The sequence below is a fragment of the Gigantopelta aegis genome, chromosome 3, assembly GCF_016097555.1.
Source record: "Gigantopelta aegis isolate Gae_Host chromosome 3, Gae_host_genome, whole genome shotgun sequence".
Taxonomy (NCBI): Eukaryota; Metazoa; Mollusca; class Gastropoda; order Neomphalida; family Peltospiridae; genus Gigantopelta; species Gigantopelta aegis.
In genome coordinates, this window is record NC_054701.1 from 8,876,938 (window position 1) to 8,892,239 (window position 15,302).

Sequence of the window (15,302 nt, forward strand, 5' to 3'; positions counted from 1 at the left end):
TTCTAGATCGTTATAAGGTCGTTGAGTCGCGCTGCTCGGCCACTCGAGACGGCTACGTTGTTACTCCCACGTTGTACAGTAAGGCAAACATTATTAACAGGAACACTGCACATCGCCAGGAAGCCAGAAATAACATATCGGGAGGGTCCGATAGTCCAATAACACATAAAATGTATAGAAATGAATTTTCTCTTTTCTAATTAATTAATTAATTTAAAAATTAAAATTAAACATTTTTTTTAAAAGAAAACCCCCAGACTCACTGAGAATTAAATTTGTATTTGCATTAAGTGTCCATATTTTTCTTGATATTAAAACGAATACATTTATTATAAATTGCAGTGTGTTTTGTACTGATGTCTACATAAGACCGATATTAGAAAGAAGATGACAATAAGTATGAATATTTGGGTTGAACACGGGCGTCGGAAATCCCCCAACTCCCCCAAAATTATGCACGGTAACACTAAAAGGCGAATTAATATATATTTCAACAACATTAACATCTCATTAACAACTAACGCATTGTCCTGGACAGACTGTTCAGATTGCTGATGTGTATATCCAGGACAACGTGCTTCAACCTTAACTGGATGTACCAGTGAGCTTTGAGGACTTGTATTGTATTGTGTTGTGTTGTGTTGTGTTGTGCTGTGTTGTGTTTTGCTGTGGTGTGTTGCATTGAGTTGCGTTGTACAGTAATGGAATGAGATCACTGTCCTGCGGAGCCGGTTTAAGGATCCGCGGAGCCTGTAGCACAAATAACAGGGTGCCCCTTCCCAGGATATATATTTTGCAACCCCCTCGGGGAGAGGAGAAAAATTACCTGGGGGAACTAAATGTACACATCAGCGTGGGGCTCCCTGAAGCGCGAGGCCCGTAGCACGTGCTACATATGCTACTAGGATAAATCGGCTCTGCTGTCCTGGCTGCCATCTCAGTGAGATATTATTAATCAGTGGTTTGTTTAACTTTTAAAGGGAAGGAAGGAAATGTTTTATTTAACGACGCACTCATCACATTTTATTTACGGTTATATGGCGCCAGACATATGGTTAAAGACCACACAGATATTGAGAGAAGAAACCCGCTGTTGCCACTTCATGGGCTACTCTTTTCGACTAGCAGCAAGGGATCTTTTATATGCACCATCCCACAGACAGGATAGTACATACAACGGTCTTTCTTACACCAGTTGTGGAGCACTGGCTGGAAAGAGAAATAGCACAATGGGTCCACCGACGGGGATCGATCCTAGACCGACCGCGCATCAAGCGAACGCTTTACCACTGGGCTACGTCCCGCCCCAACTGTTAAAGGGACTATCCCGAGTTTGCTGCACTGTAAGCTATTTCTGAATAATAAAAATGTCTTACCACTAGTATTACATATTAAATGTATATTTCTTTGAATATCAGTATACGAAAACATATATATGTTAGAAACGAAAATAAAGTTTTTCCTAGTGCAAACACTAGGACGATCAGAAACACGTTAGATATACAATCACTGATATTTTAATACATATTTAATATGCAATTCTAGTCCAGTGGTAAAGCGCTCGCTTGGTGTGCGGTCAGACTACGATCGATCCCTGTCGGTAGACCCATTGTGCTATTTTTCGTCCCATCCCAGTATATGAAAGGCCGTGGTTTGTGCTATCATGTCATTGAGATAGTGCATATAAAAGATCCCATGCTACTAATGGAAAATATAGCGGGTTTCCTCACTAAGACTGTATTATGTCAGAATTACCAAATGTCTGAAATCCAATAGCCGATTGTCTGAAATCCAATAGCCGATTGTCTGAAATCCAATAGCCGATGCTTAATAAGTGAATGTACTCCAGGGGTGTCGTTAAACAAATCAAAATTTAACTGTTGGTCTGAATCATCTTAAAAATCACCGAAAACTCACGATAGTCCATTTAACATGATCGCCAACATCATCATCACAATCAAAATGATAACCATAAGTATGAGGGAAAATATATTGAAAAAAATCCAACAAATCAATACTTATGAATGTAAATTATAAACACACACGCACATGACATTCTAAAAGAAACACAAGGAATGATTTAACGACTCCTCAAAACATTTTGAACTACGACTATTTAGTGTCTAACATGTATGGTCTGAACAGTGAAAGAGGAAACACGCTGCCGTCATACGGGCTACTCATACGAATAGCGTCAAGGAATCTGTCCACGCGCTTTGCCACAGACAGAACAGTACATACCATGGCTTTGGGTACACCAGTCAAGGGACATTCCTTGGAGAGAGAGACAGAGAGAGAGAGAGAGAGAGAGAGAGAGAGAGAGAGAGAGAGAGAGAGAAAGAGAGAGACAGACAGACAGAGTGAGACAGAGAGACAGACAGACAGACAGATAGACAGACAGACAGACAGACCAGGTTCACTACAGGCGATCGATCCTATGACAAACCACACCTCAGAACATGTTAGCATGGGTTTTGTATTTCCTCTGCATTGTAAGGAGATGCGACTTGTGTTCATTTCATGCAGACATTTGTGGGACGAACAAAACAATAAAATAAAACCCCGTCAGTCGATCCACTGCGGTGATTCAATTCCAGTATAAATATATCACACCGAGTGGGTACTCCAGCACTGGGCTATTTCCGGCTCCCTGGTTTAGAACACTATTTGCGATTTAGCACTTCCATGCACGTAGACAAAAACAGCACCTTTCTGAAAGTGAAACTAATAGTAGAATGTATCAAGATCCTTGGGGTCGGTGCCAGCGTCTCTGCAGGATATGCCTATTATACGTATTATGTCCCCTGGCAGTGTGTGAAAGGGTTAGCGGATAATTAAACAATGTCCCTGGCCAAATTCGTAGAAAAACCGTAATCTCTGGCGATTATGTTTTTTCTTTCGTTTCTCTACACTGTTAGCATTCCGCTTGGTGTAGGTGTCTGTTGCGTAGTGGATTTAACTGGACAGACCGAAACGTGTTGGTGATTATGGTTTTTATTATTGGTGATTATAGTAGAGGAAAGAGGTATATGGCACGTGATGTCTTTCTTTCCGACGTGTATTTGTATTTTCCTTTACTCTTTCAGCAGAGTCGTAAACTTTTATATAAATACAAAAAGTGAGACATCTTTTTTATTGTAGTTTTTCTTTTTACTTTATTTATTTATTTATTTATTTATTTGGTTCATTATTTCGTTCTTTCGAATTCTTTTTGATGTAGAAGTATGATACACCTCCTCAACATTGTCTGTTAATAGCAGACACCTGCCTCGGTGGACTCATGGTTAAGCCATCGGACATAAGGTTGGCAGGTATTGAGTTCGCAGCTCGGTGCCGGCTCCCACCTAGAACGAGTTTTAACGACACCGTTAGTAGGTGTAAGACCACTGAAATTTACATTAATTGAATATAAAGTAAAGTAAAGTTTGTTTTATTTAAAGACGCCACTAGAGCACATTGATTTTTTTATCTTATCATAGGCTATTGGACGTCAAACATATGGTCATTCTGACACTGTTTTTTTTAGAGGAAACCCGCTGTCGCCATATAGGCTACTCTTTTACGACAGGCAGCAAGGGATCTTTTATTTGCGCTTCCCACAGGCAGGATAGCACAAACCATGGCCTTTGTTGAACCAGTTATGGATCACTGGTCGGTGCAAGTGGTTTACACCTACCCACTGAGCCTTGCGGAGCACTCACTCAGGGTTTGGAGTCGGTATCTGGATTAAAAATCCCATGCCTCGACTGGGATCCGAACCCAGTACCTACCAGCCTGTAGACCGATGGCCTAACCACTACGCCACCGAGGCCAGTTTAATTGAATATAAGCACGAAAATAAGTTGAAATGAAATAGCAGACTCTAATTTGCAATGTGTATTATCGGCCTCTGTGGCGTAGTGGTTTAGTCATAGGCCTTAAGATAGACAGAAACTGCGTTCGCTTCTCGGTACTGCCGATTCAGTGGTAGATATTACACGACAGCTCCAACTTTATCTGACTAACCACTAGCAACTAACCATTAACTTCTATCGTGGACAGACAGTAAAGATATCTGAGGTGTGTGCCCAGGGTAGAATTGGTCCCCACCCATTCCAGCAATACTCATTTCCCGTTTCACGCCGGACAACATTATCAAAATTAATGTACACGGGTGAAGACGGTACCTGTTGGAGAATAGCTACTCGTATTACTTTAGCAAAACCATGGGATTCCCCTTGAGTTCAAATAATGTGTGCTGTGGATGTTCAGGGTGGGCAAACAAACGATTGTTAAAAACAGACTGTTTGTAAACCGTGTGGGGAGGTGCAAGGTTGTCTACTCTCACCCTCTCTTTTTGTACTCCTCGTTATTTTCTCGGTTATCGCTTAACAATACGTGAACTTATGTACACAGGAGAAAAGGGACAAAAATCATTAACCGTTTTTTCTCTTCTTCTCTTGTTTTCCTTTTCTTTTTCAGCCTTCAAAATTGTACCTATATAAGATATAGTCCAAGATATATTTCGACAAATCCGTCATTATATGCATGCATAACTCTCGAGGGTTTTCTTCTAACATTTCTTTGCATCTGTCTATGTTCTCTCTGTATGTTTGTCTTTTCGGTCTGTCTCTCTCGCTCCCTGCGGCGAGACGTAGCCCAGAGGTAAAGCGTCGGTCTATGATCGATCCCAGTCTGTGGGCCCATTTTCTCATTCTAGCCAGTACACCACAACTGGTATCGAACGCCGTTGGATGTGCTATCGTGTCAGTGGGATGGTGTATCTAAAAGACCCCTTGCTACTAATGGAAAAATGTAGCAAGTTTCCTCTTAGACTGTGTCAAAATGTTCAAATGTTTGACACACATTAGCCGGTAATTAAGTCAGTGTGCTCTAGTGGTGTTGTTAAACACACCAAATAAACACTCGCTCCCTACTCTTCTATTTTTTTCAACTGTCCGTCTGTAAGTGTGTCAGTCTGATAGACTACCTCACTCCATTTCTCCTTCGGCTGCTGCCTTTATGCGTCTCTGTCTGTCTTTCTCTCTATTTCATGGTGCTGCGAAGTTTCATTAGCAGCCAATAAAAGCCGTTGTTAATGCTGTTCCGTGTATGAAAAGTAATCAAAAAATCGAACATCGTTCGCTGCTGTAGTCATTAGTTATTGACGCCCAACTGCGAGTGAAAAATAAATGCAAATTATTCATAATTGAATAATATGTTTTATATATGACACAATAGAAAGATTATATGATGTACTAACAATTAGTTGGGGATTGAGGGTGTCATGTCCGTTAAGAAATGATTTTTGTTTAGTGCTTTCCTCTCCCTCCCCCCCCCCCCCTCTCTCTCTCTCTCTCTCTCTCTCTCTCTCTCTCTCTCTCTCTCTCTCTCTCTCTCTCTGTTTGTCTTTGTCTGTCTGTCTGTCTCTTTCTCTACTTCAAACTCTCTCTCTGTCTTTGTCTCTCTCTCTCTCTCTCTCTCCTCCCTCCCTCTCTCTCTCTCTCTCTCTCTCTCTCTCTCTCTCTCTCTCTCTGACACGCACACGCACGCACACACACACACACACACACACACACACACACACACACTCACTAATTCACTCACTCACTGAAATTTGATGAATGGAATTTCTGAAATACGCTGACAATCCTTATTGCTAGTAGGGATTAATCCCGATTGAAAAGCGACAGACAATACCTAGTGAAACACAGTTGATACATTATAACATTTCCTTGTAACAGCGCGAACAGCAGCTTGCACAGTGATCAATGCTGGCCACTGGTCCACTAACAGTATATCGCGTCAGCTGACCAATTTAATAGGACAGAATTATATATCTCATTTCCGGTGGGAGGGATGAAGGTGCGGAAGGTGTGGTAGCAAGGGTGGATCCATGATTTTGAAAAGGGAGTGTCAAAAAATTCTAAAATGGGCAAGTTTGAGTTCGCCGAGGGCAAATAAGCTGATCTGTAGAAAGGTTCGACGGCATGCTCCTTAGAAAATTTTAAAATAAAGACGAGTCGGAGCCCAGTGACAGGGCGCTCGTCCGATGCCAAATGTTTGACACCTAAGAAATTGTTTTCAGCTCAGTTTAGTGTAAGCTAAATTGTGGATGTTTATATTTTTAAAGTCATTTTAAAAAGCAATTTAAACGGGAGGGGATTACCTGACCCCTGTCCCACCTCGGTAGATCCATTCAACTGATTGAGGTTTTTATCGTTCCAACAAGTGCACCACAACTGGTCAAAGGCCGTGCCATGTGCTATCCTGTCTGTGGAAAAGTGCATATAAAAGATCACTTGCTGCATTAGGAAACATATAACGGTTTTCATCTTATGACTACGAGAATGTTTCACATCCAATAGCCGATGATTAATTAATCAATGCGCTCTAGTGGGTCCGCCATTGGGCAAAGAATGCTAGCTCGAAGTGCTTACTATGCATAATGTGTTGACATCCAATAGCCGATTATTAATTAATCAATGCGCTCTAGTGGGTCCGCCATTGGGCAAAGAATGCTAGCTCAAAGTGCTTACTATGCATAATGTGTTGGACAAGGGTGTCACCTGCCAGCTTCTGATTAAACAAAGAGTTTAAAACTTACTTCACAGGTACATTATATAAAAAATAAATGGTTAGCTTCGCGGTAGTGTGCGCTACAACAGCTTGCTCTGAATGTGCACGTAAAGCCCTATGACCTGACCAGCCTCGCGGCATTCGTCATTCGAAATGAGCGGATTACAGCCGATATCTTAAGAAAGTCCTACATAATACGAAATATAAATGACATTATATCAACCATTTTATGTTATTACTTTTACAATTTTACGGTTTTACTGAGTAGTAGGTCCACACGTGTTGATCAACGCGTATCGAGGATGGAAATATATGTTTTTTTTGTCCTACTCTGTATAAATAAATATTATATTTGATTTAATCTGACTTGTGCCCTCAATAGAGACTATGCCCCTGCTGCCTTTCCTATGGGCGTGATATCGTTTTAGTCCTCAAGTGTGTATGTGTGTGTGTGGATGGGGGGGGGGGGGGGGTCAGGGTCGGGGTTGTATATAAAGTAGGACCAAAACGATCCGTACATTTTCATCCACAAATGGGGACAGGCACATATCCCTATCTTCAAGGTTCCTACAAATGACGTAATGAAAGTACGTTTAACGACACAAAAATAGACATCGACTATTGGGTGTCAAAAAAGGTAAGTACATCAAGTTGATTATTTGCAATAAAAATTGTATAATTATGTAAAACACGGTGTAAAGAGTTGTGGGAAACGCACAATAGAAAGAATGAAGGATATGCTCTATGTAACGACGCACTCAACACATTTTATTTACGGTTATATGGCGTCAGACCACACAGATGCTGAGAGCGGAAACCCGCTGCCGCCACTTCGTGGACTACTCTTTTCGATTAGCAGCAAGCGATCTTTTATATCCACCACAGACATGATAGTACATACCATGGCCTTTATTACACCGGTTGTGGAGCACGAGAAATAGTCCAATGGGCGGACGGATATCGATCCTAGGTCGATCGCACACCATGCAAGCGCTGTACCAAGCTAGGTCTCGCCCCGCACAATAGAATACAACACAAATACCAAGGTAAGTGGTAAGTATATTTCCAATCTAGGTTAGTATATTTTAAAACTTTGTATAGAAATCATAGTGCTTCAAAAACTTCAAAACTAACTCTAGGTGGAATAACAGATTCCAAAACATTTTTGTTGAGAAATACATCGTTTTTTACCCTCCACCAAAATGTGGCGCAGTCAGTGTGCACTGACAATGTTCACTGAGGAGGAGGGTCCTTATTTAAAATAAATGAATGCGTCAAATACGTATGGCCGATACGGCCACGGCACAAGACTACTTCATCCTTTTTTTGCACCGCCCGTAGCAGGACTGCCACTCTCCCAGGACTGGCTTGATCATGGAATATTTAGGTGTGCCAATTGTTACATCGGCCAGCATCGTCATATATCTATTGCTGCCTTTCAACATGGTGGCCAATAAATTGACTGGAGGTAGCTTCGTCACCTACTGTTGACACGACTGTTTGGTTATCCCCCTGTACGGGATATGTCCATTGACAAGAAGTCTACAGCTAACAACAACGTTTCGATCTCTGTAGACGGTCTGACCGACATTACTAATTCGCCAATATGCTTTGTCCTCCATGTGTTAATATTTATGGCTCAATCATTGTGCTTGGGTGAAATTAGTCCAGTTGTAACCTATAAACTTGAATTTAATGATTGGCACAGCCAGGATTTTATAATGGGGTTGGACAACCACAATGTCTACATATATGAGTTGTGTTAAAGAGCGACACGCAACAATATGAAATTCAAAGGAGTGGGGAAAATAGGTATGATAAATTGTGGGGGAAGGGGGTAGGGGCATGGCATGTGATAACTTGGACGCTCTGTGTGTGGTGGGAGGGTGTGTACGTGTGTATGTGTTTGTGTGTGAGGAAAATAGGTATGATAAAGTATGGGGGAAGGGGGGAGGGGCATGGCATGTGACAACTTGGACGCTCTGTGTGTGGTGGGAGGGTGTGTACGTGTGTATGTGTTTGTGTGTGAGGAAAATAGGTATGATAAAGTGTGGGGTAAGGGGGGAGGGGCATGGCATGTGACAACTTGGACGCTCTGTGTGTGGTGGGAGGGTGTGTACGTGTGTATGTGTTTGTGTGTGGGAAAAATAGGTATGATAAAGTGTGGGGAAGGGGGAGGGGCATGGCATGTGACAACTTGGACGCTGTGTGTGGTGGGAGGGTGTGTACGTGTGTATGTGTTTGTGTGTGGGGAAAATAGGTATGATAAAGTGTGAGGGGAGGGGCATGGCATGTTACAACTTGGACGCTCTGTGTGTGGTGGGAGGGTGTGTACGTGTGTATATGTGTGTGTGTGAGGTGTGGGTGGGTGCGTGTGTGTGTGTGTGTGTGTGTGTGTGCGCGCGTGTGTGTGTGTGTGGCTGTGTTGTGTATCTGTATGTGTGCATGCGTGTGCGTGTGTGGCTGTATGTGTTCGTGTTTGTATGTGTGGGTGCTGGGCATGCGCACCCCGAATCCGAAAATGCTATTCAAATACAACCTATAGAATCAGTTGTATGGTACGTACTCTCACATGAAATAATGTCCGTTGAATATATCATATAAAATAAAACCTATAGAATCAGTTGTATGGTACGTACTCTCACATGAAATAATGTCCGTTGAATATATAATATAAAATTCTAAAAGAAAAAACGTTATGACGCAAAATCCACTGTACATACATTGTACACTTTAAACAGGTTTTGTAAGTAGACCTACTATAAAATAGTGCAGGACAGAAGCATATACGTGTATGGCTGACGTAAATGATGACCGCCATGACCCTAACAAGAAAACCCATAAAGAGTGTATTATTCATCGTCTGCCATCTCCAAATCGTGATACGATGAATGGATGTACGCGTGGGGCCTAGCTGAGACCTCGAGTTCTTCTAAACAAGTGGGAAATTGGCGTTTGTGAAACATCGTTAACGCTGAATGCACAAAGAGGAAATATTTAACATCATGAATGGTTTCACAGTGGTCAAGTCAACAAGAATACTATTTTTAACAAACACTTTCCAGCAGCCTTTGTCGTTAAATTCCACTGTGACTGTATTGAACAGTAGGAATTTACGTGTGTTATATACTGTAATGGGGTGAGGGTTAGGGCAGAAATGAGCCACTGTCAAAATAGAGAGAATAGGAACTACTGTAGAATTGTATTCGCGATCAACAGGAAACAACTACACATGTATATATATTTTTTAAATATTGAATATTACCTTTTTTTTACAAAATTATTTTAAGAGTTAATGAGAAATGGTTACCGAAAAAGTACTAACAGCATTTGCTTATGCATGTTTGCAAAACCAGTTACAAGATATGAGCTAATGAGAAATAATTACAGAAAAAAACCACTGTCTGACGATATTTGTTTGTGCTTGTTTCAAAAACCAGTTATTAGAAAAATTTATTATATAACATTTAGTGAAATATCTTAAAATATCATTGAAATAAAAGTGTTATCAGTCACTCAGTGACGATAACACATTTTAGAGTGAAAATTTCACTATTTTACTCTAAAATGTGTTATCGTCACTGTAGAAAGTGTTATCTTCACTGTAAGATAGCCGGAATTAATTTGCTGCTGGCATGTTGAAAATAAAGGTAAATTGCCAAAAGTTATATAATAAATAGAAAATGTCATGTGTTTTGTCAAATATGATTTATATCTCATCTCGTGAAGTTTGCAATCATATCACACTCATCACGCAAGCGCGACTCGTGAGATATGATTCCAAACTTCACTCGATGAGATATAAATCATTTTTGACACACAAAAAAACCCCATGAAATATCATCTACATTGTGTATATATCATCATCATTTGGTTTTGAAATGCAATCATAAATTAATTTTGTACAATGCAATGATAATTTAGGTGTGTGACCCCAATCCCTGGAAATTCATTTTCTGTCATAGGTCCATGGGAAGAGAGTTCTGGGATTTGAGGTACACACAGCTTGCATCTTTGTTTTATTATATTTATATATACTTCAGATGCTCAAACAAATCGCGTTTGAGGCCATGCAGAGATTACAATTTCTCGGTGCAGAATGCCTACGGACCCCCTAAACAGCTTGTGCCCTATAGGCCTGTTTCAACTCTCAGGCATGGGTTTACATAAAACTTCGTCTCCGAACTAATCTCCCCGAATAAACACGAATCATTTAACATCCCTGCGGCTATCGGGTACAGCTGACTTATTAATGTTAATACCGTTTCGTGACCAGGTCTATATATCCACTGCATATATACTCAATAGGCAGACCGTTGTGTTTTATTACTCAGTGGAAATTATTGCGGGGTACGGTAATCCTTCAGGGAACATGGAAATGAAGAATTGCGTAATACGTAAACATTTGACCGCTGTTCGTTTCGATGGTCCACGCAGTAATAAACCAGTAGTGGACAGATACTTAGTATTTAAGTCTTAGATACTGGTGGAGAGAAGTGCACGGAAAATTGTACTGTGTCAACATGTTATGTTCTAGTATAATAACGCACGCACACGTTCTCTCTTTATGTCTTTTCCTCTCGTACACATACTATGCTAACAAAAAACCCCACACACACACGCAGAGAGAGAGAGAGAGAGAGAGAGAGAGAGAGAGAGAGAGAGAGAGAGAGAGAGAGAGAGAGAGAGAGAGACACACACACACACACACACACACCGTCACATATACCACACTGACACACACATACACACACACCGTCACATATTATGCCAAACTACACGAAGACATAGAAACATACTTGGTCATAACTTCACAGTCGAGCCATACTGTTGAGTCACATGACACTATTATAAATACGTTAACGTCTTATTGAGGTTTATGCTAGTTTCTATTAAACATGTAAATAGGTGTCCTATTTTGCACCAACTTATTAAGCTAACCTGAACAGGTAGGCCAAGATGAGTGTCTATGATCTAGCGTGCTAAACCTTTAGTTAGATATATGAACAAAATACATTAATCATGTGAATTGTAACATCAACATAGGTCCAGTAATATGGGGGAATCTATATATTTATGCAAAATACAAATGCATTTTATCTTCAGACCCGATGTTACACTTTCCACTAAATGCAAACACTTGTTTTTAAAACAACTTATTAAAATTAATAATATTTGAAATATGTTTTGCACTGGAAAATATATTTTACGGCAATCATTACCAGAGCTCACCCTGTCCATTGCCAAAGTAGCCAGTTGCTAATTTTTATACAAAGTGGCTACACCATTTACTGCTTGGCTAATAAAATATTCCTGAAATTAACCAAATTAAAAAAAAAAATCAAGGAAATACTCTATATATCTAAAAACTGGCTAAACCAAAATATGTTCCAGTGTGAGCCCTGCTTTACAAATGAAGTAGAGAACCGAAAGAAAGATCTGCTCTTACCGTAATAGCCAGACGTGCTGTGATTACGACTGGGCGCTGGGAATCCGTCCCGTGTGAAAGGCGCAAATCGCGGCTATTAATACCACACCCATACCTGCAGAACAAGCTGCAAATCAACTCCCAGCCAGTGGACAAAACACACCTCACTTCACAGACAATTAAGTCTACAAAGGAAGTCTGTTGATCTCAATCACTTTCCACAGTCGTCTGCTCCTGGCCAAAAACGCACCGTTCAGACGATCGAGCTTTTATTAAGTAAAAGGAGATTTCTGCGACCACACAAATTGGAAAATGATTTACTGACGTCTCCATGGTCGTCTGTCTGTCTGCGGCCCATGCAAATGTCGTCTGCGTCTTGGTGTCCAATCAGCGAATTGATTTTTCTATCCCTTAGTGTAAGTCAAAAGCCCCTTAGGTGCGATGCTTCTCTCAACAGCTTATAAAATATTCTTCATTAGCTAAATTGAAAGACGACTGTGCGGCTTTATTGGTGGAATGGTGCTGCGAAGTTTCATTAGCAGCCAATAAAAGCCGTTGTTAATGCTGTTCCGTGTATGAAATGTAATCAAAAATCGAACATCGTTCGCTGCTGTAGTCATTAGTTATTGACGCCCAGCTGTGAGTGAAAAATAAATGCAAAATATTCATAATTGAATAATATGTTTTGTATATGACACAATAGAAAGATTATATGAAGTAAGACAATTAGTTGGGAATTGGGGGTATCATGTCCATTAAGAAATGATTTTTGTTTAGTGCTTTCCTCTCGCTCCATTTCCCTCCTCTGTGTGTCTCTCTCTCTGCCTCCACCCTCCCCATCAGTCTGTCGCTCTCTCTCTCTCTCTCTCTCTCTCTCTCTCTCTCTCTCTCTCTCTCTCTCTCTCTCTCTCTCTCTCTCTCTCTCTCTCTCTCTCTCATTGACACGAAAAACAAAATTACTATTTTAGCAAATATTTCCTTTTAAATTCATATCCAAATGTTCAAATTGAAACAATGTAAAATTTATTTTCTGGTTTAGATTTATACAGTACGATATAAGGTAATAAAATAATCCTAAGCATAATTTGTATTTCATGTGTAATGAATAGGCATAGGTGCGTACTAAAAGTGTCATCAATAAAAGGCCTTATTACTATCATAAAGATGCTAACTATTACTTGTCTGTTTGTGAATATACAATATGCACATTTTAATTCCATTTATTAGGCTACAGCATCCTTGGTGCGATGACATCTGACACTGCTGTAAGTAATGACGTAATGGACGCCGTGTCACACTGTGTCAAACTGCCGGGGGTCACTTTCGTTATTGCCGTCACGAGATAACACAGTGGATGTGAGGGGCGTACTCGAGTAGCTTCTCGTCAGACATGCAACATCTCATCATCTAATGAAGAGTCCAGTCGTCTGTGGAGCCCCACTCGACTCGGACAGATACAACACTGGCCCCAGGAGCGCCACGTCTGGTATTGACCACCATCCGCTAGAGTGCGGGACGAAGCTCAGTGAAAAAGCGCTCGCCTGATGTGCGGTCGGTCTAAGATCGATCCCTGTCGGTGGCCCATTGGGCTATTTCTCGTTCCAGCTAGTGTACCATGGCTGATATATCAAAGTTCTTAATATATGCTATCCTGTTTGTGGGATGGTGCATATAAAAGATCGGGCGGAACGAAGCCCTGTGGTAAAGCGCTCGTTTGATGCACGGTCGAGCCCATTGGGATATGTCTCACTCCAGCCAGTGCACCACGACCGGTACATCAAAGGCCGTGGTATGTGCTATCGTGTCTATGGGATGGTGCATATAAAATATCCCTTGCTACTAATGGAAAAATGTAGCGGATTTCCTATATATATAAAAATTACAAAATCTTTGACATCCAATAGCCGATGATTAATAAATAAATGTGCTCAAGTGGTATCGTTAAACAAAACAAACTTTATAAAAGATCACTTGCTACTAATGGAAAACTTTTACGGGTTTCCTCTCTGACTATTATATCAAAATTACCAAACGTTTCATTCAATGGAGTGGAGACATGCTATGCTTCTTGCACTTTGAAACAGTGCTCCACGCCTGGTGTGTTAATCTACCTTGTATTGCAGGGAACACAGTTACAGGCGAACGTCCGTTCAGTTCGCGTGCTGGTTATTAGGCCTATACACTAGTCAATGCATCTCCGTCGGTGAGCCCATTGTGCTATTTCTCGTTATAACCAGTGCATCACTAGTGCAACAAAGGCCGTGGAATGTACTATTCTGTCTGTGGGATGGTGCATATAAAAGATCTCTTGCTGCTAATCGAAAAGGATAGCCCATGAAGTGGCAACAGCGAGTTTCCTTTCTCAATGTCTGTGTGGTCCTTAATCATATGTCCGACGCCATATAACCGTAAATAAAACGTGTTTCTTTCTTTCTTTTAGTTCGCGTGCTGGTTATTAGGCCTATACATTTTCAATGCATCCCCATCAGTGGGCTCATTGGGCTATTTCTCGTTCCAGCCACAGCACCACGACTGGTATATCAAAGGCCGTGGTGTGTGCTATCCGGTCTGTGGAATGGTGTATATAAAATATCCCTTGCTACAAATGCAAAAATGTAACGGGTTCCTTCTGTAAGTATATGTCAGAATTACCAAATGTTTGAAACCCAATAGCCGATCAGACCGGCCTCGGTGGCGTCGTGGCAGGCCATCGGTCTACAGGCTGGTAGGTACTGGGTTCGGATCCCAGTCGAGGCATGGGATTTTTAATCCAGATATCGACTCCAAACCCTGAGCGAGTGCTCCGCAAGGCTCAATGGGTAGGTGTAAACCACTTGCACCGACCAGTGATCCATAACTGGTTCAACAAAGGCCATGGTTTGTGCTATCCTGCCTGTGGGAAGCGCAAATAAAAGATCCCTTGCTGCCTGTCATAAAAGAGTAGCCTATGTGGCGACAGCGGGTTTCCTCTAAAAAAATCTGTGTGGTCCTTAACCATATGTCTGACGCCATACAACCGTAAATAAAATGTGTTGAGTGCGTCGTTAAATAAAATAGTTCTTTCAATAGCCGATCATTAATAAATCAATGTGCTCCAGTTGTGTCGTAAAACAAAACAAACGTTTCATGCACTGGAGAGTGGAGACACGCTGGCTTTCTTCCACATTCAGTGTCCCATGACTGCATTGACTATTTTTTTCATCACAATCATTGCTCTACGCCTGATATATCAAAGACCATAGCATGTGCTGTCTTATCTGTCGACATGCCTACGTAAACAGGTTCCTTGCTGATATTCGACAGAATAGCCCTTGTG